This window comes from Tenebrio molitor, chromosome 1 (genome assembly GCF_963966145.1).
Source record: "Tenebrio molitor chromosome 1, icTenMoli1.1, whole genome shotgun sequence".
NCBI lineage: Eukaryota > Metazoa > Arthropoda > Insecta > Coleoptera > Tenebrionidae > Tenebrio > Tenebrio molitor.
In genome coordinates this window covers 26,326,900-26,334,112 of record NC_091046.1, presented here as the reverse complement: position 1 = coordinate 26,334,112, position 7,213 = coordinate 26,326,900, and the positions used below count along the sequence as shown (strand labels likewise).

The window sequence follows — 7,213 nt, the reverse complement described above, 5'->3', positions numbered from 1 at the left end:
AAATAATAAAAGCCACCTGGATATTCAGTGAACCTGGGCATGGAAAAGGACCCATGGATGGCGTAGATGGCCATCTTAAAAAGACTGCCGACAGTCATGTGTTAATGGGAAAAGACATTAAAACAGCTTTGGACTTTGCCAATTTGTTCACAGAGTCTGTCATCCAAGTAAAAGTGATCCCTGATGATGACATCACTAGGGCAAAAAACATCGTCCCGAAAACTTTGGATGCCATACCAGGTATTATGAATATCACAAAAATTACCTGGGAAAGAGGACCAGAAGTTTTAATACGATTATATGGATATGAACATTTTCACAAGGAGTTGAAACTGACCACGTTTTCTAACAATTTAAACGTGAAATCTATCGAACTCATGGATGTTTCAATAGAATCTCCTAATCCGGAAAAGCCCATGGATACAAATGATTTTGAAGACCTAACATTCGAGAAGAAGCAAAAATCCAATAGTGTTCAAGCTGGTACATCATCATCTTACGGCAAAGAAAGCTTACATCAAAATTTAATATCCACTGGGACATTTTTGTTAAGCGTTCGTGCGCCCAACTTCTGCTCTCGTGGGCAATAGCAAATTCCCGCACTTATTGCACAATATACTATTGTTTACATTTTTGTTATTTTGTTTAAATTTTTGTATTTACATAAACGTTTACATTTCAAACATTTTCCTGTGGTTCTTGTTTATTTACCTCATTTTTAAAAAACATCGATGTGATTAAACCATCGATGTTTCTTCTCGATGCATCGATATTTTATTCGATCCTCGATGTATGTAAACATCGATGTTTTTTTTTCGATAAGCCCATCTCTACCTCTCTGTAAACAATCGGGGTGCACGTGGTCCTCAATCCTCACCAGAGAACAGAACACTGTTGAAAAGGTGAGGAAATTCTTTTACAACCGACAGGGCGACAGGTCACTCTCCTTTATTAAAATCAAGATTTCAACGTTTTCAAAATCACTAACTTAACTTTTAAGACCGACATGTGTTAACTGACATCTCACGAATTGCCAACTGAAATTTTTGGTCACAGCGATTATATTGAATCACACATGCTTACTTTTAGGGCCGTCGTCAAGGCAACGGCTGCGAAATTCAATTTCGCGGCCTACTCTAGGCACGCGAAGTGCTCATTTCGCGTACGGTTGCACACAAAATGTCCTTTTGGCGTACTTTGAGGTACAGCGCCAAAAATACAAACCATCAACACTTTGGACAGTTTACTCAATGCTGCGAACTTGTTTGACGATCGATATCTTTCTTATAAAGGGTTACAACCTAAAAAAATTTAAAATTCTAGAAGAGACAGATATATACAGGGTGGTCCCGATATAACCTGCCAAAAAAATTCTGGGTCATTAGAAGGATCTAACAAGTCCAAAAAACCCATTTTCATTAGGTCCAAAACAATGGGGATAAATTAATCCCTGTCCACACCCATTCGACGCTGCTGACCACAAAAATACGTACCTACTCAGGAATTAATTGTTGGTGTTTGTAAGGATGACAGTATCTAAGCAACATAGGTACCTGAATCGTTTATGACAAATCTCAAATCTGACAAACTAAATCAAATTAATGACATTTATTGAAAACGCTGTACACTGTGTGCGTTAATTCACCAGCTTATTTAGATACAAAAGCTGATTTTGTACACTGAGATGAATGAGTAATAAATAAAGTGGTGTTCCTCAATGTGTAAATAAATGTAGAGGTAGTGTGTGCAAAATTGTGGAAGAACTGTGTAATAAGAGTATCGTCTTAATTGTGGTTAAATAGCCAAAATAATGTATTGAATAAATTTATTTACACTTTACATATTCGTACTTTCAACTCTAACTGAGCATATCTACTAACTAATGAAAGGTAAACTAGACTAGAAAAATTATTTTATAATAAATGTTCTGTGTTCCTTCCGTTGGCATTTAAGAACATTTGAGTATGCCGGTACCAATTTTCATAAACAGAATTCAGCATTTCTGGGTTTTTACGAATCTGGTTCGCAGGGTCTCCTATGCGTTCCCGAAGTTGGTCTTCTGTATTTATTTCAACTTCCTACACCAAATCTTTCGTGTGGCCCCAAAAATTAAAATCCAGAGGGGTTAAATGGAGGATCGGGGACGCCATCGTATTGGAATCAGTCAGAACCAACCTCACATAAATGCAGATGTAGCTCCACAAAAGTACAACGGGACGGAAGGACTCCTTCAGGAAAACGCTCGCCGTATGGTCGCCTTGCCGGTCTTGAATTACCACGTGTGTCGCCATAGAGTAAATGTAAATCGGCGTATTCTTGTTTTGTGAATTTCATAGAATTTCATAACTTTTTGAAGGATTCGCAAATTTAAAATAAAACTTGACAAATGTCATAGGTGTCATAGGTACCGTTGCTAAAGCAATTGCAGCCAAGCAACCAGAATTACCTTCTTAAACCCGATTAACTCATTAGCGTACAGCAAATTTTGACCAAATTTTCAATTATTTTTATCTCGAAAACGAAAAGACTTTTATTAGAAACATTTTTTGTGTATGAGTTCTACTCATCATCACCTATTACTGGATTTCTTCTGGCAGGTTATATCGGGACCACCCTGTATATACATATATTCGTGAAGCGGAAGATGAAAAGTATCTAGCGATGAAAGTGTGTAATCTTCATATTTGTATTTATAACTGTATAATCTATTCATTTTGATTGTGACCACTCCCTAGGAACTTTTCAGTTGCTAGGTTATTGATAGGGAATTTTAGATAACACTAAATCCAGTCGCAGTTGGCAACTCTCGGAGGCGCCATTTTGACAGAAACGTCACGCTCACAGAAGACAGAACGGAGAACGACTTGCGCAAACGTTTTTCGACGTACACTGTGCGCATATCTATAAAATTGAGTTTTGGTACAAAATTTTAGAATTCAAAGAGAAAATGCCACGTCGTCTTCTCAAAGTTGGGACCAAACGGTTCATATTGACTTGTTGAAGCCAACGGGAAAACAACTCACAAAGACGAACATAACAAATAAAGTTAACTCTATTTGTGCTTTTTTGTTGTACATTTTGGCTAGTAAGTGTTGTAGTTTGATACCTTCTGCCTTTTCATCCCCTTTAAATCATTTTTTTGAACTTTCTGTCTGATTAGTTTTTATCTGAAAATATTTGTATTAATCAATGCTAATTGAAAGTTCTGATTAGTGATTACCTTTAGTAGGTAATCCCCAGGCATTTTTCGCGTTTGTCTTACTGCCAAATGACCATTTCCTTCGTTCTTCATTAATATCCAGGATTGCATGAGGTGATTTCGAAGTTTTTACGTTAAATAATCTGTATCTGGATATAACCCCACTTTTCAGCAGACGTGATCACAGAATCAGACAGACATTTTTAGTTTCTCCTACTTCAAATATTGATTTCCGTTATTAATATTGATCAATACATTAAAATCATTGCTTTACTACCATGGTCAAGTTTTGACAATTCTGACATTTTCACATCATGTTCACACCACACAAATATTTAGTGTAAAACGTATGCAGCACACAGCTAAACAGCGCCTACTATGTTTTTCGTTGTGGTCACAATCAAAGTGAATAGATATTATCAAACAATGTTATTTAGTTTAGGTAATCTTAATTATGGGATACAATGGCGCATGCAGACACGAAGAGTTGGTTAATATCACAATAGATGATATAGAGTTAAACAAGATTTAATAACTGTCTCAATAGCAAGGACTAAAAACTATTTACCCAGGCTGTTTGCAATTACAGATGAACGATGGATTTTCCTTACAAAAAAATAAGGCCATAGGCGTTTTTTCTTGACGTTTCGACAGGGGAATTGTGTAAATAGCCCCACTGGCATTAATACATACAATGGGGAAAATATCCAAAGAGATAGCTAGTTTCCTGAGCTCTACACTGGCCACTGTTTCCGCAGGTCAAGTGCAACACATCTTGCAAATCATGGGAGAAGTTTGTTAACAATTACATGCCATGGGGGCTGGAAATCGAGTACAGTAGTTGAAAGTTATGTGCATGCATCCCTGAAAAATAAAATAGATGTGGCACAAATGCTTAGCGCCCCACCCACTGTAAATCTCGCTGGCTGCTCCACTGATCCAGATCCACCAATGGAACTTAATTATAGAAATAACGAAACAATTACGGTTGATAACAGCAATAATAATGTGCCAAGTCTCAACGTACATGCCCATGATTCAGCAAGTGTGACAATTAATGTATACAATTTTTCAGCTCACAAAAATAATTAAAAGCATGTTTTCATTTTTTTCTAGGAATTATAAGCATTTGTTCGTTCACTTTTGTAGTATTTTTTTGCTCTCAACACAAGTAGGTAATAAAATGATACAACCTCACAACGTCACACCCATTTTCTTATTAAAACAAATCAAATTCAAGGTAACGGATGCAACTACATCTGCAACAGATGTTACACAGAAAACCAAAAAGTACCCCTCTTCGGGTGTAAATGACAATAATAATACACTGAAATATTAATAAAAATTTTATTCACACAGCAAATATGTAAACACGAATCGTAATTCGTAAAACCTATCGAAGTAAAAATGTCTATGCAACAAAGTTTTTCAATTAAGTATGCATAAGATTTCTTGAATTGAAGCACTTCTTAACAAACGTACATAATAAGATCTTTAAAAATTAAGAACTTTAGTTAACAATAATGTTGAAATTGATATGTGACGGCCATATTGATAGTTATGCCAGAGATAGGTAGCAATTTTTAAAAACAAAATTATCCTAGAGATCTATTAAACCATGAGTGCTTTAAGAGATAGCCATAAACGACTCCAAATTGAATACAATACACCTATTAGAGACGCAAATTCGAAAAAGGAAGTTTTTACACGTATGTCTTACAACATTTTATCTACAATCGCTGCGGTTTCAACATAAATTTGTATAAAATAATTATTACTGATTCCATACTTTATGAACAGTGTCTGGGCGAAATAGTACCGGACAAGTCGACCAGTACAACTTTGCGTAATACCCCACTCACATATAAGCACGATTCAGCTGGTTCGTTTTCAATAACAGGGAACCAGCTGAATCGTGTTTATGTGTGAGCGACGGATTACGCAAAGTTGTACTGGTCGACTTGTCCGGTACTATTTCGTCCGGACACTGTTTACGAATAACCAAAGTCGTTTGAGAACGACGTCGTATAGCAACCTACTTCTAAACAATGTTTCCAACAAATTATATTATTGTATTCAGACAGTTCTGTGCCATAAAAGCGTGTACTAAAAGTTTTTTTGTTCGACACTGTCAGAATTTGAGAATTTTCTCCTGTGTGAACGGCTTTTGATAAATGTCACAACCTGTCAAAACGAAACGTCAAGCTAATTTTAAAGATTTTAAGCAATTTGGAGCCTTTAAGGGGCTCGTCGAACAAAAAAACGTTGTATTCAACTCGTTCTTGTGTAAATTGGGCCTTTTTTGGCACTCGTGGACCTTTAAAACACTCGTTTCACTCGCGTTTTAAAATGGCCCACTCGTGCCAAAAAAAGGCCCAATTTACGCACGAACTCGTTAAATAAACTACTATGTGCCCAGTCGTGCCTACTTTTTACACGATCGTAGAAAAATACATATAGTTATTGGACATATTTTTATAGTATTTGGACAGTAGCACTTGCTATCGTGTGTTCCTAAGGTACTATATCTAGAAGGTAGCGCCATTCCGCTCCACAATTTTTCGCCTCGAAATTAAAAGAGAGGACATTATCAATAAATCCCGTGAGTGTGACAAAGCTAGAAGTATACACAATTTCAAGGGTTGTTTGTATCGTGTGAAACAGATTAACTTACATAGAAAGAGATGAAGAGTATTTTTTAGGGAGCTTGAATTTTTCACAGTTGTTCAACTGTCATTGTCATTAGTATCAAATGTTAGTATTAGTAATAACCTCACACTTTATTCTTTTATAATATTATTATGCAAACTGGAAATTGTTAATACTATAAGTTTCCTGCAAATGGATTATTCTCTGCAGGAAAAACAGACTGGAAAATCTTATATTATAATTGTTATAATTGATAATTTTTGTTTGACTTAGTGTTAATGTGTTGGGCAACTACTAAAATTTTTGTCGTTCAGGAGAAAGTACACAGGTAAGTATTGAAATTCATTGTCAATAATAAAGGTTAGGTTGTAAAGGATTAATAAATATTTGTTACAGCTCTTCGCATGCCAATGCTTTTGCTGTCACACTTGATGGGATCATTGTCTTTGTGATAATTTTTGTTGACAGATCTCAGAAGGAAATAAATTTTGGATTTGAAAAATAAATTAACAATAGCTTCTTTTAAGTGGTGACACTTGGGCAAGCTATCAGTTGTTGTTCTCAAAAAGCTTCTGGATATAAATTTCAGTTTGGTTTCTCCATTTATTAAGCAACTTTGATACTTCTGGAAATAGACTTCTGCACTTTCAACTAATTTGAACACATTTCTACAAAAACAGAGAGGAAAAAATAAATTATTAGGTAAGGTTAATTTAAAGTATTTTGAAGGGTAGATTAATTTATCTGAAAATGCTTTCAGTTCAGTCAACTGCTTATACTGAGTTATCGAGGGATCCTTTGGACTGGTTTGGATTGCCTCTAAACATACCTTGCAAGTCAGATGACTATTCTTGATAATTTGATGTATTGTTCTGCCAGTTAAATAATACAAACTTTGTATTTCATCAATGTTTAAATCTTCAACAAAATCTTCATTGAGTGAAGAAGTGTCGATTTCAATTTCGTCAATGAGTGTTGTGTTTAAAAAATTCGCAAAATACTCTGAGTCATCTATTTCATAATTTCCACGATTGTTAGGTTTAAAAAATTGTGCCACTGAAATTATTCTAATGGCCATTTTAAAAAAATTTGGACTCGGGACAGGATTTATATATCTGATGTTGGAAAATAAGTTTTCTAGAGCATCTTGGGTAAAACGGCCTAAACAAACATAATGGAAATTTTTTTCTTTTAAATAAAGATCTGCAAGTTCTATTGCATTGGTGGTGGCCAAAAGAACCCCTGTTTGAACCGGTTTCCAAATTTTTTGTGTTCCAATTTTCAACTGTTCAAACAGTTTTATCACATCTTTTAAGAAATTGATGGCATCCATATACTTTTCACTAATCTTAGTGCTCAGTGCTA

The 7,213-nt window shown here is 35.3% G+C and overlaps 1 long non-coding RNA gene across 2 annotated transcripts; it reads left to right on the top strand.

Moving 5' to 3' along the window:
* Window positions 1-5,720: 5,720 nt before the first annotated feature.
* LOC138122242 (uncharacterized) lies at window positions 5,721-6,753 on the top strand. 2 transcript variants are annotated; one of them, XR_011156395.1, is made up of 3 exons: window positions 5,721-6,176; window positions 6,245-6,550; window positions 6,609-6,753. It is a non-coding gene; the product is annotated as an uncharacterized lncRNA (long non-coding RNA). The 2 variants fall into 2 exon arrangements; XR_011156394.1 differs by having other exon boundaries at window positions 5,721-6,550.
* The last annotated feature ends 460 nt before the right edge of the window (window positions 6,754-7,213 follow it).